Source organism: Pinus tabuliformis, chromosome 2_1 (assembly GCF_031772625.1).
Source record: "Pinus tabuliformis cultivar Carrire ecotype Pingquan chromosome 2_1, CPIR1, whole genome shotgun sequence".
Classification (NCBI taxonomy): Eukaryota; Viridiplantae; Streptophyta; class Pinopsida; order Pinales; family Pinaceae; genus Pinus; species Pinus tabuliformis.
In genome coordinates this window covers 353,363,893-353,389,819 of record NC_142299.1, presented here as the reverse complement: position 1 = coordinate 353,389,819, position 25,927 = coordinate 353,363,893, and positions in this window count along the sequence as shown.

Below are 25,927 nucleotides of genomic sequence, written 5' to 3'. Positions count from 1 at the left end.
GAATAGGAGCCTAAAAGAGAAAGGTAACAACCTTCTTCATCGGTCGTAGCCACTACCGCTACCACACCTACCACCCTCTTATCCTCCACTGCTACGTCAACTATTACCCTAGATGGAGGCTCCATCAAGACCCACATCATCTAGGGCTTGTAATCTTCTGAGTTTCTCATTCTCAATTGCATACTTAATGAGTTCTCCCTCAAGCCAAGATCAAAGCTTGTTTGAGTGAATCAAGGTATGATGGTGTCATGGACCCCGAGACAATTTTTTTTTATATATCTAAAGTTTACCCATACCCACATTGTCTTGGTTCGCTACAAGGTAGTTTCCATACTTTATAAGGTTGGCATTCATGCATTTCATTTGATCCTAGATACGCCTCACATGATGACTAGCATTCAAGGTCTGCAAGTTTCTGGTCTTATCATTTAATTTCATTTGGTTATTTGGATAAGGTCGTATCATTTCCCACACAGAGTTCTCTATATGACTTGGCCTGTGGAAGATTTTCATGAATCCCACCCATTAATTCGTGTACTCCCTACAGGTGTTCTCATATTAATGATGTATATTCGTTTAAGCTTTGATTATGTTGATTTGAGAGTTTTCTAGTTATTAAATGTGGATTGACTGTCTGTCCCACCCAGTACGTGGCATGTGTAGGTTGCAACTACCTTCTCGCGATCACCCATGCATCAATGGCTACATGACTCGAACGCTGATCTAACGGCTATGACAAAGACCTACCGACTTACTCTACCCTTGGCGCCAATAGATAGCCTCATTCTTGCATGGAAAGATCTGGAGAGTCGCTCTGTCTCCTGTCTCGGCTGCAGGCTTAGGCAGACTCGGTTCCAGGGTTTGATTGCTGAGAAGAGGGCGCATGAGGTTCTGAAGCTACCCTCTGCTACCGAGTTTCACCACCGGGTACTGCATGCGGGTTCATCCTATACTGCCTATTTTCCACTTCTGCATTGTTTTTTTTTAGCGTATAGGTTAGCCATGTTTCATGCTCAGGTTTCCACAGTTTTTAACCATATGGCCCTTTGTTCGCAGGTTCTTCCGGCCATAACCTAGTTGCGGTTGGCACTGGATGGTGAGACACTCTCAGGCCGATATGCCTTCTGGGTATTCACCGGTATGAAAAAGAAACATTTTACTTGTTAATAGCTATTTTTTTCTTTGATAGAAGGTGGGCTAAAGTTGGTGGACCCTTCCGTCAGAGTTCGGTTTCCATGGCTCGCATGGCTCACTGTTTGGTGACCCAGTTTGGGTCTCGGTGGCTATTCCTGTTAAGGATATTTTTTTTATATAACAGAACTTTAAGGGAAGGAGGCTTCTCAATTCCTCGTTCTGTTCTATTGAGCCATTCGGCCATGCATGTAAATTATCTGCTAGTTCTAGCAGGCCCTCTTTAAGAATTTCAGGGCGACCTCGTGACATATTTCATATCTTGGCTTCATTATAGAATTAAACATGAATTACTATCTAATTTATTTTTTCTTCCACTTCGGATATGCATGGCAGTCTATTTTGGACGAAACTCGATTATATCATGATGCTTTTCTATCAATGGTTTTATACTCTGGTTTGCACTACCTAGCTGTTGATGCTATTACAGTTTTTAATGGAATTGGTTAGCTTTGTTCCCAGTATTGTTATGGTTTCGCTATCAACTGGAATTTATGCTTGATGTTTAGCAATGTAATTTATCAGGTTCTTCATTTAATTCATAATTTACTAATATGAATGTCATTTAACTGTTTGAGGGAAAGTTGTCTCCACGTCGAGACTCGGGTTTCATCTCGATACTTCAGAGTGGAACGCCATCCCCTAACAACTATCATTTCCTTTCCAAAAGTTGTCTCTGATTAACTCCTTGTCACGCTTGTGACCCTTATCCTGAGTCCCTAGCTACCCTCTTTAACTGGACTTTTCATGTGAGGTACTGGAGGAAAAGACTCACTAGACTAACCCTCGCTGGTTCCTAATAATGAAGGTTTTCCTCTCTGAACGGTAATTTCTACTCCAGGTCTGAGTTATTCTTTAAAGAAAAATCAATGGATGTTGGTAACTCCACAGCCATTTCACGGCATTGGATTTGGTATTATTTTCTTGCTTCTCAGTCCTCTAAATTTTGTACAAAATCTTGATTATTTTCAAGTGTGTAATTCATAAGTGTTAGAGATGTCATAGTTTTATTTGTTAGATAAAACCCTCGTTATATAGCCGCCCATAATTGTGACAGTCTAATTCTAACAGACCGCTATAATTGTTCTGCATTACCAAAATAGTGGTCACCCTCCTAGAGGGTTTCAGGTGTTTTCCACCGCTGTTCTTTTCTTGTTTCTTTTTTAAAGAACATATATTGACCGTAAGACAGGTTATGTTTCATTTGGCTTCTTTCCCTCCCATATGACACAAACACTGAATGCTTGTAACTCTTGGGATTTCTACAGTGAAGATAATCTAATACAGTACTTATAATGTAGTTAACTTAACACAGTACTTTACAGTGAAGTAATTTAATATAATACTATTATTCTACCCAAATTACTTGCAGAATAGTTAAGAGTATTCTTCACTTACCTGTACCGCTGCAACTTACAAGTACTCCAGAAGTTGGGCCTTCTCTGTTTCTCCCGCTTCTGATTGCCACCCAACCTTGAGATTCGTCTTTCGAGACCAGAATCTCCCCCTAGCTCTTGTCGGACCACAGCCCTCAGCAAGTTGTTGGCACTTTCGTGCTTGGCTATCTGGTCATCACCAGACTTAGCCTCCTTTTTTCCTTTCTCTCTCTCTCTCCTGCCTGTCCCTACAACGTAGTGCTTCCTAACTCCATTTTCCTCCGGAAAACTTTCCAGTTAGAAAACAGTTAGGGTTTCATGGGAAGACAGCAACTGTCTTCCTGAGAGATTGCCAGCTTTTAAATAAACACATTCTTTTTTAAAAACAGAAAATATTATTAAATTCAATCAGATAATAATAATCAATTCAGTTTACCATTTTACCACAACAAAGTCAAATATTTACATTTATCTTGGGGCATCACATCTTCCCCCCCAAAAATTAGACATCGTCCCAATGTCTTCTGGCCATGAACAACCCTGGATAAGCCCTTTTCATGAGCTCTTCATCTTCCCAGGTAGCCTCATCAGGCCCGAAGTGCTGCCACTGCACCTTAACTTGGGTAATAGCTCGCTTCCGCAGCAGCACTTCTCTCCAGTCGAGGATGTTCAACGGTTCGACCAAGATTTCTCCTTCCGGTTCGACCTGCAACATGCAACATCCTGAGTCAGTTTTTTTTTTAAAGGAAACATTTGAACTGATTAATTGGATATAACTTTCACCTGTATATCCTGCCATCTGATTATATGTTTGGGATCATAAATGTATTTCTTTAACAAGGAAACATGGAAAACGTTGTGGACCCGTATGTGGCTTGGCAGAGCGAGCTGGTAGGCTACTGGCCCAACTCTTGCTAAGACCTGAAAGGGTCCACAAAATCGGGGGGCCAACTTAGCACACCCACTCCACTGTAATGTGCTCCTTTTTGCCCGAATCCACACATATACATGATCACCGACTTGATATTCCTTAAACTTCCTTTTCTGGTCTGCAAAACTCTTTTGCCTGTCCTGGGCGGCTTTTAAATTAGACCGTACCTTCTTGACCATTTCTTCCATTTCCCCAAGCATTTCTGGCCCCAACATTAATTTGTCTTCTGGTCCACCCCAGCTTGAGGGTGTGCGACACTTTTGCCCATACAGTACTTCGAATGGGCTCATTTGCAGTGATGTATGATACCCATTATTATACGCAAACTCGACCAAGTGCAGGTAATCTTCCCACTTGGTCGGTTGCTGCATCACATATGCCCTTAGCATATCTTCCACCACCTGGTTCACCCGTTCTATTTGCCCATCAGTCTGAGGGTGATACGCTGTACTGAAATTTAGCTGAGTCCCTAATTCTGAAAACAATGTTTTCCAGAAGACCGATGTAAACTTAACATCATGGTCTGAAATTATCATTTTTGGTAGTCCATGCAACCTAAATATATTCTGCATAAAAATATGGGTGATCTGCACAGCTCTATAAGTAGACTGCACAGGTATAAAATGTGTTGATTTGCTTAATTTGTCCACCACCACCATGATGGAGTCGTTATTTTTCCTTTTCTTGGGAAAACCTGTTATGAAATCCATAGAAATAGTCTCCCACTTCCATTCCGGAATGGGTAGCGGTTGCATTAGTCTCGCAAGGTGCCGCTATTCTGCCTTGATTTATTGACATTCTAAACAATGTTCCAAGTATTCCGCCACATCTCTCTTCATACCCGGCCAGTAATATTATTTTCGGAGGGCAGTGACCATTTTCTGATATCCTGTTAGGGCCCTATAGGGGCCTAACATATCCTGGGTGTCCAGCATAGTGGCTGATATGAAATTCATATAAAATTAGATTCTTGATGCTATTCTGATTGGGCACAAATAGCCTCTTCCTATAGTACAACATTCCAGCATCATCTACCCCATAATCTAGTTGATTTTCCTTACTGGTAGGCTACTGTACTACTTTTTTTATCTGCTGGTATACAACATCTTGCTTTGTCTCTTTTTTAGTCATCTCCTCGAAGGGGCTTTTCCATTCACTATAGGTAATTTCATATAAGCACTGTAATTTTCGACTTAACGCGTCCGCCACCCGATTCTCCTTCCCTTTCAAATGTTTGATTTCAAAGTCAAAACCACTTAGGAAATCCACCCACCGTGCTTGCCTGGCATTTAGAGTGGGCTGGCTAAAATAATTGGTCAGACTGTGGTGGTCTGTCAGCAATAAAAATTTTCTTCCCATAAGGTAATGTCGCCACATCTTCAAAGCGTGTATGACGGCTGCCAATTCTAAGTCATAAGCGGAATATTTCTGCTCATGTTCTTTTAGTTTCCTTGACTCGTAAGCGATTACCTTACCTTCTTGCATCAACACGCCTCCGACGCCTTCCTTGCTTGCATCAGTGCACACCACATAATCCTTATTGGGGTAAGCTATGTTCAGAATGGGTGTGGTGGTGAGCAAATGCTTAAGTTGCTCAAAACTTGTTTGGCATTATGGTGTCCACTTAGAAGCTCTTCCATTTTTCTGTAAGGAAGTAATAGGGTGCACTACTCTTGAGAATCCTTCTACAAATCGTTTATAATAACCGGCTAGTCCCATGAAGGATCGGATGTCTGCCACATCCCTTGGTACAGGCCACTCCATTATGGTCTTTATCTTTTCAGGGTCCACTGCGATCCCTTCTTTTGTGATTATATGCCCCAAATACTGTATTTCCTCCTTAAAGAAGTCGCATTTGCTGAACTTGGCATACAGTTGGTGTTCTCGGAGGGTTTGTAGCACCAACCTAAGGTGCTCCTTATGTTCCTCCATGGTGCGAGAATATATAAGTATATCGTCAATAAATATTAGCACAAATCGATCCAAATATTGATGAAATATGTTGTTCATTAAACACATAAAGGTTGCAGGGGCGTTAGTTAACCCAAAGGGTAGCACCACAAACTCATAATGTCCATACCTTGTTCTAAAAGTAGTCTTAGCTATATCCTCGTCCTTAATCCTGATTTGGTGATAACCCGATCGCAGATCGATCTTGGAAAATACTGTTGCTCCCTTTACTTGATCAAAAAGTTCATCGATCCGGGGTAAAGGATACTTATTTTTGATGGTCAATTTATTCAACTGATAGTAATCTATACACATACGAAGAGTCCCGTCCTTTTTCCTCACAAATAGTACTGGAGCTCCCCAGGGAGACACGCTAGGGCGAATGTAATTTTTGTCCAACAGTTCCTGCATCTTTAACTCTGTCAACTCAGGTGTACTCATTCGGTAAGGTGCTCGGGATACCGGGGCTGCCCTTGGTACCAATTCGATAGTAAAATCTATATCTCTTTTAGGGGGCAATCCGGGAATCTCCTCCGGAAACACATCCGCAAATTCTTGTATCACAGGGATGTTGTTTAATGCGACTATTTTATCTTTCGAGTTAGCATAGCCTACTTGAATGGCATACATCTGACATCCTTTCCTAATACATCTTGCCAACTGAGAGGCAGTTATCGGCCGAATCTGCACAGGTCGCTTAATTCCCTGCATCTCCTGTTGTTTTCCAAGTTCATCCCTGTAATAGATAGTCTTGGTTTTACAGTTGACGAGGGACCAGTGTTTTTCTAGCCAATCCATACCGATTAGAACGTCATATGAACCAAGGGGAAGCACATTTAAATCTGCTAACACTGGCTGTCCCGCTATCTTTAAAGGGCAGTCATTGACTTTTGCAAGCACTCGTCTCTTGGCCCCTGTAGCCAGCTGTACTAGCCAAGGATTCTTGAATTTAACAGGTTGCAGTTTACAGTGCTCTACAACCTTAGGACTAATATAACTTAATGTGGCTCCAGGGTCAATTAAAACAGTTACAGTAAGGTCTGAGATTTTACCTTCGAATTCCACCATAGTCGGCTGGTACTCCGCTTGACGATCTTCCAGGGCAGCATTAATCCTTGGCAGACTACGTCCCACGTCACCGACCGTCGATGCTTCATGGATCTGGGAAATTTGTTCGGTTCCCTTCCGTTGCAGGCAGTTTTTGACGTAATGAGGTCCACCACACCCCCAACACTGCAGATGGCTTTGACTTGAGGGGCCCTTTCTGTAGATTTTTACTGTTTTTCCCTTTTGCCAAGCCCTTACTACCTCCACCTCGATTCCCTTTATTATTTCCAGCCAATTTGTTGTTCCTCTTATCAGTCCATCTTTTACCTGGAACTTCTCCCTTCTGTTTACTTTGTTGGTAACAAATTCTTGCTTTGCGTATTGCTTCATCCATTTTTTTTTAGATTGCCAAATTCAATACTTTCCCTCATATTCGAGGGCAGACTGCTGACAAACCTCTGTACTTTAGCCTTTTCCTCCCTAATATAAGGTACATAACGAAGTAATGATGTAAACCGAGTAATAAATTCATCCATGGTCTGTTGTCCCAAATGCAAGTCATGGAATTCCCTTGCCTTCTCGTCATAGAAACATTCTGTCAGGTACCTTTCTTTGAAATATCTTTGAAATTTATCCCAGGTAATATTCTGTTCACTTACTCCTTTCACGATCTTGACTTCCTCCCACCACAGGGTGGCTTTCCCTTGTAACTGGAAAATGGCTAATCATGCTTTCAGGTTGTGATCGTATTCGTACAGCTGGAAGTATTTGTTCATATTAATTAACCATGCCTCAGCTGCTTCCTCTTGTTCTCTGTCAAAGTGTGGCGGTTTGATCTTGCGGAACTCCCCTTGCAACTCTGTCCGTTGTCTTTTTGATGTCTGTTGTTCGGAAGCATTATCAGATCATTCCTCCTGCTCTTCATCCCTTCCTTCTGACCCTTCTGGTTCTATGTGGTGATTCTGTTCCTCCGACACTCTCTGCTACTCAACACTAGGGTTCAGGGGTTGCTGATTCTGATAGGCTCTTTAAAATTCTTTCTTGTTCCATAGTTAGCCGTGCGTTATCTTCACGTAACCGGGCCATTTCATTTTTTAATTCCTGCACTGTCTCCAAAATAGCCTGATTTGTATTGCGAGCCTCCTCTCTGAGCTGTACCCATAGCTCGGGATTATTCTCAGGGCCAGGTACAGGTCCCTGACCCATCGCATACCTACGTGACGCACTGTCTCCTCTTCTCATACTGTCAGTCTTCTGGCTCCTGCCTTTAACATGAGAAAAGTAAATCAACACACTGACTATTTTTTTTGCATTGCTCAAATAGGGATGAAAATAAATTGCATGTGTTGTTTCCTGTTTCAATTTTCAATTTTTCAATTTTCAATTTTCAATTGTCAATTTTCAATTTTCAATTCCCAGAGGCCTCAGTTTTGTAACTGGGCTCTGATACCAATTGTCATGTACCCCGAGACAATTTTTTTTATATATATAAAGTTTACCCATACCCACATTATATTGATTCGCTACAAGGTGGTTTCCATACTTTATAAGGTTGGTATTCATGCATTTCATTTGATCCTAAGTACGCCTCACATGATGACTAGCATTCAAGGTCTGCAAGTTTCTGGTCTCATCATTTAATTTCATTTGGTTATTTGGATAAGGTCATATCGTTTCCCGCGCAGAGTTCTCTATATCACTTGCCCTCTCGAATATTGTCATGAATCCCACCTGTTAATTTGTGTACTCCCTACAGGTGTTCTCAGATTAACGATGTATAGTCGTTTAAGCTTTGATTATATTGATTTGAGAGTTTGCTGGTTATTAAATGTGCATTGGTTGTCTGTCCCGTCTGGTACGTGGCATGGACAGTGTTAGTGTTAGTCTTTCCAGCCTTCCTCCAATGATCAAATGTGCTCTTACAAAGTGATTTTGAAGTGTCAAGGTCAAATTTTGTCATTTCAGTGAGTCTTCAAGCAAAATTTGGTCACTAGGCATTAGGTCTAGGGTTTGCTTTCACTCTTCTCAAAGTTGTCCAAATGGCGGTCCATGTCATCATTCAGCTGAGTCTATCATCATTCATAGGCTTTTCATTATCATCTCAGTGTCTAATGAGTCATTTTACACCTTGTTCATGCTTCAGTTGCGCCTAGGTAGGGTCATTTCCCTCTCATAGGGTTTTGGAGGTAATTTCTCTTGGGCGGCCAAATCACTGGAAAAACTTGTTTCCTGATGCTCATACACATTCCCCTATCCTTAAAGTACCTTATAAAACGCTTCCCATCCCTTAGATCCACTAAAATCCTCATTTTTGCACAAACCCTAGTTTCTAGCTACAACGTGGCAATTTTCTAGGTTGGGCCTGTGTTTTGCCCTTTTGGACCCCTTTCCCTCACTCAATACCTAAGATTCTACTTTCCCCTGCTTCCTAACATCCCTCCCTACTTCCAAAAATTTCCCCAAGAATTTAGAAGCCCCTTATCCCCTTCATTTCGCTTCATTTCGACAAAGTTCCTTGTTTCACACATCGGGATAAGTTTCACTCAAACAATGTTTCAGAGCAATCAGAGATGAATTTTGCAAAACTGAGAGATTTTTTTTCTCACAACATGCCAAGGAAGAAAAACCTCCTTCACTTTTTACACAGGTGTCATGGTTTGAGAGAAATGTCAAGAATATCGTTGCCTCAGGAGAATCAAAGACACCTCTGACGTGACCTTGGGAAAATAAAGTTTTATCCTAGCTTGGTTGGCCAAATGATATTATTTATGGGTAAAATGATAACTAAACACAAAGATCTTTCCAATGAGCTATCATGAGCTGAATTTGGGGTTGAGTAAGGCATTCAAAAGTTTACTGCAACAACACTCTTCCTTCAGGCAGCCTCATTTGGCACTTTTTGATCAGTCTTGGGAGATTTGATTTTTTACAGGTCAAATCAACTCCAAATTGAAACATTCCAGTTGGGTTGGAATGTAGAATCAAATACCTTTCCAATGAGCTATTGTGCACCTGATTATGACACTGGGAAGGCCTCCAAAAGCCTCCTAAAAGGCGCACGACCCGTCAGAGGCGCGCGACCCGTCAGGCACCTTCTGCCAGTGCAAACATTACACTGGCGCGACCCGTCAGGGGCGCGCGACCCGTTGGGGATTTCTCCACATAACTTTGCTAGTGAGCTGCTAAGGAACCACAAGTTGTTAAATTTGCTCAAGGTAGGCTCTCTACACATCATTTTGGTGGTTGGTTATGAATGTAAGCCCTCATGCTTGTGTTTAAGAATCAAATTGTGCAAGTGGAAGAGGCTTCATATGACTGCAATGTTAATGGTTAAATGTGCTAGGGTTTGTGTGGTTGCAAGGTTTTTTCCCTTTGTAATGATTTCCCTCCTTCCCCTTTCCACTCATATGTGTACTCATATCTAGTTTCCCATACTATTTCCTAGATAAAATGCAAACCCTCCCCTCTCCCTAATCACTAAAAATGCAAACCTTATCCCTCTCCCAAAGCATCAAAAATTCAAACCCTAATCTTGCTGCACCATATGCATGTGTACACAAGAATTTGTTGGCGAATATGTTAAGAGTTTTGTAAATATGTTTCCCTATCTTCCCCTGTTAATGCATGTATTCATATTCCCATATGTTCACTTTCTATACATGTATTCCCATATGCAATGATTTTTTCAAATGATTTCCCAATATTCCTGTTTATAAATATGTATTCCTATATGCAATAATTGTTTGCAATGCTTTCTTTAAATTCCCTGTTATATTCATATATATTCCTAATTCCTTGTAAAAAGGTCCCTCCCCTAACGTTTCCCTCATGTCCTTGTCCCCTTGAAACAGCATGGAATTCAGCACTTTAAAGGCAGAAACAACAGTACATTTTGTCCACTCTACTCCTCAAACATGTCAGAAACCGAAACATATGAGCAGAATGGTGACCAAGCATCAGTGCCCAAGATTGAGTAACAGAGGAGGCCACATAGGGGTGGTAAGAGTGGTCACCATGTAAGAGAGGAGCCCACCTTTTTGACTTATTTGCAGGCTTGTCCACTTGCAGTCACATGTTTCCGCCACATGTCATGTTATGAGATTTGCGAGAGGCAATGCTCATCCAAGTGAATGCAAACTTAGAGAGGCTGTTGGCTAAGGCCAACCAAGAGAAAAAGCTGCTGAGGAATATGAAAAATCATTGTTGGGCAAGGATGCATGTATGCAAAGCCAAAATGAAAGTTTTTCAAAGGAGGTTGACTGAGGCCCAAAAACAGAGAAAGAAGCCAAATCCCCTCTATATGTTGGCTGAGGCTTCACTCAAGGATCATGAAACTCATTAGCCTAGCCACAACTCAAATCCCAAAAAATTTCTGAAAGTTTTTGGTAATTTTGGCAATTTTTGGAAATTTACAGGTTTTGGCTCCTCAACGGGTCTCACCCCCGGTGAGACCCTTTGTCATGGCAGCTCCTTTTTGCAAAAACTCAGCATTTCTAGATTTGTCATGCAAAGTTATATATGCCTATGGATGGACTTGAGTTTTTATGGAGTTTTGGGCCTCCAAAAGGTCAAAATACATGCAAAATTTGACTTTCTGCCCCTTTTTTGAGTTGCAGAAACCAGTCTTGGGAGAATTACGTTTTGATAGGGCAAATGACCTCCAAATCCAAAATTTCTAGTTGGGTTGGAAATTAGACTCATGAACCTTTCCAACGAGCTATCCTGCACCCAATACTGACACCTGCAAGTGCCTCAAACAGAGCTCCAAAGGTGCGCGACCCGTGAGGCAAGTGTGCGCGACCCGTCAGGCAAACTTTGCCAGATTTCACTGTAACAGCTCGGAAAAGCACAGTTTGACTTGGTTTGACTTGTTGAGGTTAATGATAGTCCTCTTTGATGTAATTGTGACACCTTTTAGACACTTTTACCCTTTTGTAACTCTTCTAGAAGATTTATTCATGTAAAGGGTAAAAATTGAATGTATGAACTGGTTTCCAAGTTTATAGAGGCAAGTTGTTTTGACTCCCTATTTTGTAGTGCTTAGTTTAGAGGTGGTTGAAACAGCTCCTAGGATAGTGAGTGTGACCCATGGAGGTAGGGAAAGAGGTTAGATCATCTATATTATGTACTTTCTTGCTCATTTTCATGGTTGGACTCTTGAGGGAGAAGCTATCATTGTATTATTTCACTGTACCTCTGCAGTTTTTGGCTAAGGAAGACCAGGGTTTTGTAGTCCTCTTGGGATTCTTGTGGACTCATGTGTTGATGGTGTGTTTCTCAATGTTCTTGTAAGTGTGTTTATGTGGTCATCTCCTTTCTTTCCTTCTGCATATTAAACAAATGAAGTGTTAAAGTAAGAATTCATGCTTGCCATGCTCTGCTTTTAAATTTGTTTAATTTCTATGTTTTCTACTGTTTAAGGAGAATTCAAAGTATTATTTGCTCTCCTTAGCTCCTCACCGGTCTTTTCCATCCACTCACCTCAATCAAAGGCATCAATACGGTCTCCTACCTCGCCCCAAAGAACCCCCTGCAGAAACTGTGTCAAATCCCCGCACCCAAAATTGCAATTCCTCAATTTGCCGCCAAAAACCCAAAAAACCCCAAATCAACCTCTTTAATCAGTATACTAGCCTAATATCAGTGTTACCTTGTTGGTCATCTCATCCCATTGAAGATCTGCCGAGATTGACCGGAGAGAGCCTTCTCCTGTCCCATAGGGCTAGCTACGAGGCTAAATGGTTTGATGTAGCCTTGAGGTTTACCTTTCTCAGCCTGAGGTGAAATTTCAAGCGCTAACAGATAGGTTGCAGCTGCCTTTTGGGGATCACCCATGCATCAACGGCTACGCGACTCGAACGTTGATCCAACGGCTGTGACAAAGACCTACCGACTTACTCTACCTTTGGCGCCAACAGATAGCCTCATTCTTGCATGGAAAGATCTGGAGAGTCGCTCTGTCTCCTGTCTTGGATGCGGGCTTAGGTAGACTCGGTTCCATGGTTTGATTGCTGAGAAGAGGGTGCATGAGGTTCTAAAGCTACCCTATGCTACCAAGTTTCACCATTGAGTATTGCATGTGAATTCATCCTACACTACCTATTTTCCACTTCTGCATTGCTTTTGTTTAGTCTATAAGTTATCCATGTTTCATGCTCGGATTTCCATAGTTTTTAACCATATGGACCTTTGTTCGTAGGTCCTTGTGGCCATAACCTGATTGCGGTGGCACTGGATGGTGAGTCACTCTCAAGCTGTTATGCCTTCTGGGTATTCACCGGTATGAAAAAGGAATGTTTTACTTGTTAATAGTTGCTTTTTTTCTTTGATAGAAGTCTGGCTAAAGTCGGCGGACCCTTCCGTCAGAGTTCGATTTCCATGGCTCACATGGCTCACTATTTGGTGACCCAGTTTGGGTCTCGGTGGCTATTCCTGTTAAGGCTATTTTTTTATATAGTAGAACTTTTAAGGGGAAAGAGTCTTTTCAATTCCTCATTCTGTTCTATTGAGTAATTCAGCCATCTGCTAATTCTAGTAGGACCTCCTTAAGAATTTCTGGGTGACCTCGTGATATATTTCATATCTTGGCTTCATTATAGAATTAAACAGGAATTACTGTCTACTTTATTTGTTCTTCCACTTCGGCTATGCATGGCAGTCTTTTTTGGATGGAACTCGATTATATCACGATGCTTTTCTTTCAATGGTTTTATACTCTGGTTTGCGTACCTAGCTGTTGATGCTGTTACAGTTTTTAATGGAATTGGTTAACTCTGTTCCCAGTAATGTTATGGTTTTGCTATCAACTGAAAGTTCTGCCTGATGTTTAGCAATGTAATTTATCGGGTTCTTCATTTAATTCATAATTTACTAGTATGAATGTCGTTTAACTGTTTAAAGGGAAGTTGTCTCCAAGTCGAGACTCGGGTTTCATCTCAGTACTTGAGAGTGGAACGTCGTCCCCTAGCAGCTATCATTTCCTTTCCTCAGGTTGTCTCTGTTTGACTGCTTGTCACGCTTGTGACCCTTATCCTGAGACCCCAGCTACCATCTTTAACTAGACTTTTCATGTAAGGTACTGGAGGAAATGTCTCACTAGACTAACCCTCGTCGGTTCCTAATAATGAAGGTTTTCCTCTCTGAACGGTAATTTCTACTCCAGGTCTGAGTTATTCTTTAAAGAAAAATCAATGGATGCTGGTAACTCCACAGCTGTTTCATGGCATTGGATTTGGTATTATTTTCTTGCTTCTCAGTCCTCTAAATTTTGTACAGAATCTTGATTATTTCCAAGCGTGTAATTCATAAGTGCCAGAGATGTCATAGTTTTATTTGTCAGATAAAACCCTCGTTATATAGCCGCCTATAATTGTGACAGTCTAATTCCAACAGACCACTATAATTTTTCTGCATTACCAAGATAGTGGTCACCCTCTTAGAGGGCTTCAGGTGCTTTCCACTGTTGTTCTTTTCTTGTTTTTTTTTTTAAATATATTGACTGTAAGACAAGTTATGTTTCATTGGCTTCTTTCCCTCCCATATGACACAAACAATGAACGCTCGTAAACTCTTCGGATTCCTACGGTGAAGATAATTTAATACAGTGATTATAATGTAATTAACTTAACACAGTACTTTACAGTGAAGTAATTTAATATAATACTTTTATGCTACCGAAATTACTTGCAGAATAGTTAAGAGTGTTCTTCACTTACCTGTACCGCTGCAACTTACAACTACTCTAGAAGTTGGGCCTTCTCTGTCTCTCCCGCTTCCGATTGCCACCCAACCTTGAGATTCGTCTTTCGAGACCAGAATCTCCCCCTAGCTCTTTCCGGACCATAGCCCTTAGCAAGTTGCTGGCACTTTCGCACTTGGCTATCTGGTCATCATGAGACTTAGCCTCCTTTTTTCCTTTCTCTCTCTCTCTTGCCTATCCCTACAACGAAGTGCTTCCTAACTCCTTTTCCTTCAGAAAAACTTTTCAGTTAGAAAACAGTTAGGATTTCATGGGAACACAACAACCGTCTGAGAGATTGCTAGCTTTTAAATAAACACATTTTGTTTTTAAATAGAAAATATTATTAAATTCAATCAAATAATAATAATCAATTCAATTTACCTTTTTACCACAACAAAGTCAAATATTTACATTTATCCTGGGACATCACAGATGGACCAATAGGTCTTCACTTCCCTTCACATCTACCTTCCTTCTCTATGTCCACTTAGGTTTTTCTATACTATCCCATTTATTTTAGACATTGATGTTGGTTGTTCTGCTGTGAAGTAAAACAACAACATCCTTAAGACCCTTCAAAGTAGCCACATAAAAGGCAGTCTCACAATCGGAATCCACATAGTTAACATCCATTATTCAATCAAGCATAACCTCTATGGCCACAACATCCCAACCCAACCATTGGCCAAGTAAAGAAGTTGCATGCTCTCGTCGATCATCATTACCACCATGTATATTAATATTAAAATTATTTAAAAGATATATCTTGAATTTGTTTTATAAAAAATTAAATTATATATTAAATTTTATAAATTATCATTCTAAAATATAAAAAATATATAAATTTAATAAATACGCATAAAAATATATATAATGAAATAATTCAATATAGAGTGGAATAATTTAATTTATAATAATTTTATTCAATTTTATTAAATATTAATAAAATGAAATATTTTGATATCAAAAACTTTATTAACATTTTGAAAAATAAATTAAAACCTTTATTTTTAAAATTAAAATATTCAAGATTTAATTGATATTAATTTCTTATTTATGTAAAAAAAAAATTTTTATATCGAGTCATTAATTAAAGTTTATGAATATAATATATATTATATAAAAAAAATCGCTTAAACATTATGATAACATCTTTGCAATTTGATTGAAAAAATGTGATTCCCCTATGTCCCCAAGACAGTTGGAATATTCTTTAATATAAAATCTTAAATTCTCTTGAATCAAAAGCATAATGCTTGAGGGAGTTACTAGTTACAACTATGTTTCAAGGAAATATGAAAACAAATTATTTCTTCGACAATTCTATTCGAATCCTATTCTTTGTACCTTGTTCGTTGTGTGAAGTTTGATTTTACTGTGTGTGTTTTTTTTTGAATTTTAGTATTTTAATTTACCCAATAGTTTATATTATATTGAGGAAAGTAAATAAATAAGTTTTTTTAACGATGATATGATATGAATAATAGCTTGAGTTATTTTTAAAATAATGTAATTAAACTAAAAATTTTTATTTGTATTAGAAGTGTATCCTATATTTTATATTGTTCGGTGCTGAAAACAATTACATGAAGGTGTGTTCAGGAAGTGTTCTAAATCCTGAGTGTAATTAAGTAGTTGGTGTTATTACTGTGAAAAACAATTAGAACAGTAGTCAGAATTTTGGAGTGGAATTTTGTATGCTACTGAGAACACTGTACTGCTACTGAATATTTGCTGTCCTGTAAGAGATATTTCAGTATTTAGACCTAAAGTATTTTAATATTATAGGAAGAAATATTTGTAACATTTTTGCATAGAATATTTCAACACTATTGCATGAATGCTTCAACATTTTTATGAAGAATATTGTAGCAATATTGTGGTGAATAGTTCAGTACTATAACAACTAATTATTTACGAATATTGTAATGAATAACTCAATATTATTATACAAAAAATGCGACAACAACAAAAAGTAATTAAGATGAACAACGAATGATTCATAGTCTTAAAATTCTTCATTTATTCGAATGAAGGCATCCTGAGCATATATTCTGGGTTGCAGGCATCTCTTACTGTTTGGATATATATATATATATATATATAGATATATATATCTTCTCAGTGACAAATGGGAAGCTGGAGCTCATGAAATATATCCTCGGCATATAATCTAGGTTGCGGGGATCTCTTATATATCCTCGGCATATAATCTAGGTTGCGGGGATCTCTTATTTCTGATCGTCTCTGTCTCAATGACAAATGGGAGGTTTGAGCTCCTTCATTGCAACTTTTCTCTTTTGCTTTATATCGGTGCTGTTTTGTTTTGTCTTGTGCTATCGAGGCAATGGTGCAGTGATTCGACACTACATTCATATAGGTATTGTATCATACAAAAAAAACGAAGTGTACCTTTTCCCGCCTGTGTAAAACAATGCTATTTAAGTACGTGGATATTCCAAAGCATATGAGCCAACCTAAAAATTTCGGTATTCAGTTAAATTTAAACCACCCTAAAAATTTCGGTATTCAGTTAAATTTATTGAAAATTGGTAGAACTTTTTTGTGATTTCTGATTTCTAATACTCCAATTTTAAATAATCTATTTTTTTTAATACATTTATATATTACAAAATGTATTTTTTTTAAAGTTAGAATGTCCAAATTCTAACAAAAATAATATATAATAACAACAGTAATACGTAGGGTTGTTATGCAAGTTGTTGTTTAAAATTTTTTGATAATTAATTTAGATTAATTTAAATATTTATAAAATTTAAAACTTTTTAAACTATATATATATAAATTATTCTATATAGTAATCATAAACCTCAATTTAAAATAGCCTTACATATAATATGATATTTATATTTCATAAAATTAAATTGTTATTATGTAAAAAATTATATTAAAAATGTATAAATTTTGAAATGTTACATCAATATTTTTATATAAAAAACATAAAGAATAAATAAACTAAGCATTGCCTAAATAAATAAATTATATTTAAAAATAAGTGTAAATAGTTTATGCAAATAAATTAATTTAAATGAATAACCTAACTAAAAAAATGTGGTTATTTATTTTATATGAAATTCATTATCTAATTATTAATTAAAAAATTATAACCTGTCAAGCTAAAAATACTATAATATAATATGAATGACTATATTTATTGTTTTGCTCATGTTTATTAGTAAAATAAATATTAAAAAAGTGAGATATAAAAATAAATTATTAAACATAAATATTTAGATATAGGTGTACTCCTTATTAAATGTTATGATACTTGGTTTGGTACTTTATACAATGACAATTCATTTTCATAAATATTTATATTTGATAGGTGTACTCTTTATTTAATGTTATGACACTTGGTTGCATATAATATTTTTTGAAATTCGAATTTAAAAAATATTTTTTGATTTTCAAAATATTTAGTTTAATATTTATTTTTTTTCAAAACTTTAATGAACTTTATAAAATCTATTTAGAAATTTCAAAACTAATTGAAAGTTAAGCCTTTTTTACTAAAATAGAAAACAACATATCTTTTTTGAATATAAAAATAATATTTCTTTAAAATTTAGAATGGCCAAATTCTAACAAAAACAATATATAATAAATTTAATAAAGCTTCACATTCTCTAAAATTAAATTGAAAAAAAATAGAATTAAATAATTATCTTTTTTTTGCTGAAGCAAGGGTCGTGCCTTCTAATTCAGTAATAAGGACAAAAAATTACATAAAATACAAGAGCCCACAAGAAATTGTGGGCTAAGGGCATCAAGCTGAGGGCCGAAACCTCAGAACTTACAAAAGACAGAAAAAGTTAAAACCGTTCAATAATCCCACCAAAATCCATCAGATGCGAATCAAATCGGGTCCACCTAGGGAAATAAACTAGTCAATGTGAATCAAATTGGGTCTATAAAACTATTGAATGTGCTCAAGCCATCGAATCCCACCATGAAACGAAGCAAGTACAGGAAATGACCCTCGTCTAGACTTGCATCTTGAATCTTACCCGTCCAGTCTCCTCTCCCGATCCAACGACAGAGAAAGATATCGCGGTACCTAGCAGCGCAGCGCTTAACCCCCAGGACCCACCAACATGCACGATCATTCCTGACCGTAGATCCACCTTGTTTAATCTGATGGTCAAGGCTCATATCGCATGGGTCTAGTGTACCAAACATTAGCGCACAATGAGGGCGATATTCAGTCCCTCCTCCTGGCCACGTGTAACTTGATGAATGGAATCGCTCCCAAATCGTTAAAACCGCCACCCACTTAAAGTGCTTGCAATATACCATATACCGCCCTGAGAGGGTAAAGTTTCCATTGAAAGAGAACCCGGGGTATTACAAATGTAGAAAAAGCCCGAATTCTGGCCCCTTGCACTGATCCTACTATGCCATCCATCCAGCGAACCCTCCTCTGACGTGTGTCTTCCAAGCAATTTTCCTCTGGAGCATTTGTATCTATATTTATTTGGTATGCGGAGGCCGACCATGCTCTGCCAACCGCAAGTACCAGACTGTGAAAAAGGCCATGAAACAAAATGAAACCTAGTCATCTGGACCCTGCCTCCATGGCTTTGTTTTGAAACACCATCCGATCTTCATCAGCTTGATCATGACAATTTGCCTTTAATATATCTTGCCACTCCATTGCAACTATGCCATCCATCCAGCGAACCCTCCTCTGACGTGTGTCTTCCAAGCAATTTTCCTCTGGAGCATTTGTATCTATATTTATTTGGTATGCGGAGGCCGACCATGCTCTGCCAACCGCAAGTACCAGACTGTGAAAAAGGCCATGAAACAAAATGAAACCTAGTCATCTGGACCCTGCCTCCATGGCTTTGTTTTGAAACACCATCCGATCTTCATCAGCTTGATCATGACAATTTGCCTTTAATATATCTTGAGGCATCTCTTGCCACTCCATTGCGACCTTGCACTTAGTACAGATTAAAACTGACTGTGCGAAGGCACTCGAGGTGAAGTTGAATCCGTTGAAAAACCTGAATTAGCCTCCAATGTTTAGAAACTTTTTCCAGCGAAGTGCCATAGCTGATTCCTTTGACCGAGTTAATAATTAACTCAAAATTCGCTTCAACAATCACATTTTGGTGGTTATCCTGCTTCAAGAGATTAAGACAATTTTCCATAGCCATTAGCTTCACCATATTGTTAGTGGCTCTTCCTAAATGGCAATGAAAGATGCAAAGAATGCTTTCATTTTCATCCCTTAACACCCCTCCAAAGCCAGTCGTTCCAGGGTTACCTTTTGATGTCCCATCAATATTGAATTTCAAAAAACCCTGAGGGGGAGGGTGCCAGAAATCCCGTTTAGTATCCAACTTCATTACCTTCCTATACAGGTCCTGAGGAATGAGCCCCTGCATACCTAGCTAACAAATAATCCTCAATTCTGCATTTGGAGGAGGGTTCTTAGGGGGGTTCCACACAATGGTGCCAACCGTTTCCTTAATCTAGTTTAAGATCAGCTCCAAAAGCTGTTGGGAGGGACTTTTTTCATTCTTGAAGATTCTTTTGTTCCTTTCTTTCCAGACATTCCATATAATGAAGCCTGGTGTAAGAGCCCATGCCGTGCCCAGAAATTCATAATCTGAATAGTTACATCTCCACTTGGATAGGGTATTGATAATACACCCTTGGTCCCTGTCAGTTTGCTAGAATATAGAAGCAAAAGTATCCCACAACCAGGAGGTGAAACTGCAATTATTAAGAAGATGCTCCATTGTTTCCTCTTGGGTGTCACAGAGCTGCATCTGGAAGGCCCCAGAACACCCCTCTTCCTAATGTTATCCCAAGTCAAAATTTTCTTATGATGAACCAGGCACATGAAAAGTTTGATATTCATCCAGCCTTGATGCCTCCAAAGGTTCAACCAAATCCTATCCAAAACATGGGGGTCCCACTCAAGGAGTAGGCATTTTTCCTCCTTGATATTAAAGTAACCCTCATTATTATTGCCCCATCTAAGTTGGTCAAGCCCTCCTGTCACTAATATCTTCCTTTGATGCACCAACTTCCTAAGATCAATTTCCTTTTCTTTCAGAGGGATATCATCCATGTAATCAATGCTCCTCTAGGTTCTCCATTTACCTGCACTATTGGTTTGATCCCAAAAATCTTTTACCTTAATTATTCCTTTATTTTCTATCTCATTCTTGAGATCCAAAAAGTCCTTTGTTAACATTATAGGTTCTTGCTGCCATTTATCCTCCCAAAATAAAGCTAAATTTCCTTCTCTGATTTCCGAGAGGCTATTTTTTTGTACTAATCCTTTGTTCTCCTAGGCCTTGTTCCAAATGTTTGATCCCTTTATACTTCTAGACATTCTTATGTGATCACTATTTTTCCACGAGTTAGCATATTTTTCTTTCCAGATACTAGCCCACTATGCCTTTGGATCTTTGTCCCAGCGCCACCATAATTTTACCCCTAAAACCTTGCTAAGAATCTCCAGATCATCCAATCCAAGTCCTCCATGGTTTTTAGGTTTGCAGATTTTATCCCAGGCAACCAAGGCCCATTTCTTTCTTTCCTCCCCCTTACCCTAGATAAAGTCTCTTTGTATGGATCTGAAATGTTGTAAGACTCCTTTTGGTGCTAGGATTGCTGATAGCATGAAAACTGGGATTGATTGGAGAACATCCTTTGTGAGGACCAACCTACTAGCCAAGTTTAAAGATCTAATAATCCATTTCTTGATTTCGTCCTGCATCTTATTATCACTAGCTCCCAAATGCTCTTGTGCAAAGGTTTAGTAGTTAGAGGGACTCCCAGATATTTTGAAGGGAGGATATCCCTTTGAAAGCCTAGAATTCTGGAGATATTCCTCTGAATGGTAATATTAGTATTAAAGAAAAAAATCTTAGATTTTGAGAGATTAACTTCCATACCTGAAGCCATGGAAAAGTCACACAGGATTTTTTTATACGCAAGAGCTTATTTAATCATGGGGATTCCCTGCAACATGGTATCATCAACAAATTGTTGATGAGTCAAGGCCTGTCCATTATCAGAAAGTTGGACACCTTTAATCTTACCCACTTCTTTTGCATGCTTGATAGACCTGCCCAGTCCTTCCATCATGAGGATGAAGAGAAAGGTTGAGAGTCGGTCTCTGTGCCTGAGGCCTCTTGAGGGAATAAATGTCTTCGAGGAAGAGCCATTAACCAAAATTGAAAAGCTGGAAGAAGTAACCAGGGGCATGACCCATATAACCCAATTGTGATCAAACCCAAAAGCAATAAGAACTTTCCTGATATAGGTCCAATTAAGCTTATCATAAGCTTTGGCTATGTCCAATTGAATGATCATTCCAACCTTCCTATTTCTGGTCAGAGAGTGCACCACCTCATGTGCTTGAATGATGTTATTGAGAATTTTCCTACCTTCCACATATCCATATTGTTCCACAGAAACTAGAGGAGGAAGAAGAGGTTTAAGTATATTGGCCACAACCTTGGATATTATCTTGTAAACCACATTGCATAAAGCTATGGGTCTAAACCTATCAGGTGTTTGAGCCAAGTCTTGTTTAGGGATCAGGGAGATAAAGGAGGTATTGAGCACCTTCAAGATAGTTCTATTCCTCCTGGAATCTTCTACTACATTTAGAATATCCTGTTTGACTATACTCCAACAAGCTTTGAAGAAATCCACATTGAAACCATCAAGGCCTGGTGCCTTACCATTCTACATTTCTTTAAGGACCTCACTAACCTCTTCTTCAGTCACTAGCTTATTGAGGTTGAAATTGTCTTCTCTAGACACCAGCCTAGGTATATGTCTTGTTAAGTCCCTGATGGAGTGTTCTCTATCTGAAATGGTTTCCTTTGCTATATCTCGAAAGTATTGAACCAGCACAAATTCTATTTCATCATGAGAATTGAGAAGATTAACTCCCTCGTCCTTGATCGAAGAAATCTTGTTATGAGCTCTATGCACAATAATGGATCTATGGAAAAATCTAGTGTTTCGCTCTCCTTTTAACCATTGAACTCTAGATTTTTGTCTCCAAAATATTTCCTCTTATTTACATAAGTTCTCCTACTCTTGATGATATTTGGTAACCTGATCACTTTTGTCTTTATCAAGGCCATCCATGATGAGGGCTTGGTTGATATCCTGCATTTTACCTTCAACAAATTTTTTTGCTTCAAAAATATTGCCATATTCGTTCCTATTCCAATCTTTGAGCCTGAGCTTTATATGTTTTAGTCTTTTTTGATGAAGGAACATTCTTGTGCGCTGAATATTCGAACCTTATGACCATCAACTGGAAATGTTTCTAATGAAATCTGGCTAGGAGAGCTAGATATTCTCAAATCTAAAAGTTCAATTCCTGGGGGTACCAATGCCCTGAACCTCTAGTTGAACCGGTGAATGATATGAACCTCAAAAGGGGAGAACTCTTGCTATCATTTCCTTGTCAATGAGCATAAGGTCCTTTAAGATTATGAATCTGTCTAATTTTGAGGCCACTTGAGACTCTCCTCCTCTTTTATTGTTCCAAGTAAAGAGACCATTACTTGTTACAATGTCCACTAGCTTCATATTATCTATAAAAGTTTGAAATGCTAAAGAGTCTTTACTTGGAATTTTGGTTCCCCCTTTTTTCTCCGAAAGTGATTTTATCATGTTGAAATTTCCCCCCAAGATCCATGGTATTCCTGCATGTTTTTCTCTGAGATCCTCTAGAGAAATTAGAAACCTGAGTTTATCATCCATACTTTGAGGGCCATACACATTCAATACCAAGTAGGTATCCTTATTTCCCACAGGTTGGATGACCACTGATAAATAATCCCTAGATGCCTCAGCATCTATTATGCCAATCTTTTTGGGGGTTCCAAAGAGTGAGTATGCCTCCTACTGTGTTCTCTGCTTTGACTTCCAAAAACTCAAATCGATTGAGCCATTTACTATGAATTTATTTTATTTATTGAATGGAACATTTAGTTTCCTAGATGAAGATAACGTCTAGAGCTGTTTGTTTCATTCTATTACTATGTAATCATTGTTTTCTTTTACTACCTAGACCCTTGATATTCCAAGAAGTGAACTTTATTATTAAAGATTTGTAAAGGAGTAGCTCGTTACATCATTCATCTTACCTGAATCTATCATTATCTTTCGACATTCCATCAATAGCTCATTCTGCGTTTTCTTGCCTCTTTTCTTTCCTGGGTTTCTGGGTCCTAATCCTGGTGTACTTTTCATAGTTTTCAGACATTCACTGCCCTGCCTTTCATTGTTTCTTTGCCTCTCTAGCCCTTTGGTATGAGTTTTCCATATAAACAACTACTGAACTCTATTTCACTTCTCTGGAGGTAAAAAATCTACCCCTTCCCTGGTTCCTTGATTCAAGAATCCTTCCAGATCTAGGTTCTCTTTCTCAAGAATCTCCTGTAGTTCATGGTCCTCCATTTCCATCTCACTTTGGGTCATTTCATGGTCCATCTCCAGTTCTGCATCACTCATCATTGTTTCTTTCTGTTTATTATTATCTTGTATTTGTTCACTATCTTCTTCTTTCCCCTCTTCCACTGGACTTCCTTCCTTAGCCTGTTCTACTTTTGTTATCCCTTCTTCCTCTTCGAGTACTTGGAACCTGTTCTGACTGGCTTGTTGCCCTTCTGATTGTTGTAGCTTTGGCCCCCTTTTGCTTCCTTTTCCTTTATGTGCCACTTTGCGAAAACTTTCAGCATCTTTCATTGTGTTGGCTTTACTCTTGTTCTCTATTTTACTGAGAGGGAAATCTTTGAATAGGTGCCCATGCTCATGGCATTTGCAACATCTAAATGGAATATGTTCATAATCTACTATTTGCACCCATTCTTCACCAAACACTTCCATGATCACCCCATCCGGTAGAGATTCAGAGAGATCCATCTCCACACATATCCTAGCAAAGAAAGTATAATTTCCCCTTCTAGTCGCCTCAAAAGCTTTGAAAAAGCATCCTAACTTATTTCCTATGGCGGATAAGGATTCAGTTTTCCAGTAATCAAGAGGTAGAGAGTAGAGTCTTACCCAAACTGGGACCGAAGTAAAAGTCTCACACTCCGAAACAAAATTCATAATCCATGGTCGCATATAGAGGCCTGCTTCTGCATAAAAGTAGGGCCCGCATTCAATCAGTCTGTCCTTATCTTCAATATTTACAAATACCACAGTGAAGAATTCCTTTGACCCAAGATGTAGGTCAATGCTTCCTTTTGGCTTCCAATGGTATTTAATCCATGTTTGTAAAGCTTTTTCAGTGGGCCATAAACCCATGAATTTAAAAATGATTGCATATATCTGCCTCTGGTACCTGTGTGCCTGCAGAGCAAGATCATTCAAAACTACTCTAGGTGTGACCACAGCTTTGGGTTTACATGGTCCCTTTTGTGCTTTGTCTTTTGTTCCCTGTTCCTTGTCTTCTTCCTCATTTTCCTTAGTGTTATTATTCTCCCTTGATTTAGTACCATCTTGCTCCTCTTCACTGTTCCTTTTCCTTCCTTCTGAAGGACCTCTATCATTTTCTATTGGTTTTTTACCCTTGCTGGCCACAGCGTGCTTGTAGGAGGGAGTGGAGCTCCCTCCTTTGCGACCTTCCATGGAGAACAACTTATGCAACAACCTGTAACCCTAGCTATTCGCCTTGCGCAATCCGCCTTTTCCCCTTATTCCTCCACATTCCTATATCGAGTGAAACTCAAGAATTAAATAAATATCAGTTATTTATAATAATTATTATTAAAAAAATTAATACTAATCAAACCTTTCCATGGGTAAAATTTGTTTTGAGTCCAAAAATTGAATAAGCTACTAAAATAATTTATATATTTTTCAACCAGAAAAAATATAGGACATTTCTATTAACAAAAAGCCAGTACATATAATCTCATCAGAAGTATAATAATTGCCCACATTAATGGGACAGTTCAGAAACTAAAAGCTATTTTAAAGAAAGTTTCCATTCATTTTCTAGAATAATTTATGAAAATATAAACCTCTTTTTAATTGAAAAAAAATAAAAATAAAAATTTTACATCTCAATAAATTTGATTTTGAAATTGACAAAAATCTACCTCATAAACAAATTTTATACCAAAATTAAATTCATACATATTTATTAATTAAATTTTTATATCAAATTATCGAATATAATGATTAAAAATATGGCTATTTTTTAACTTACATTATAAAAAAAATTTAACTTATATTATAGTGGGCATTAATGCAAGTCAATGTTTCTATGGAAAAACAAAATAAATAAAATTAAGAAATAAAACTCATGAAATATGTTCTAAATAGAGAACGAGAAGTGCTTGAAAAAAACATGCCCACTGAAACTTTGATGTCCTACTTACTCTCGTGCACAATAGACATTTATAACGTTATATTGATCTCCTACTTACTCTAGTGCACAATAGATATTTATTACATAATGTTACAGTGGTCTGCATCAACCTACCTTATCATTATCCCTAAAGATATACTAAAGATATACTACATAACTTGTCTTTTATTTATTTCTAACATAGTAGCAACAACTAGTTTTGATTCACAATCTAACAAGTTAGTGATTCTCATGGTTTAAAAAAGAACACACGTAGATATATTATAACTAGTCAGCCTTCACTGATTTTATTTTTCTCT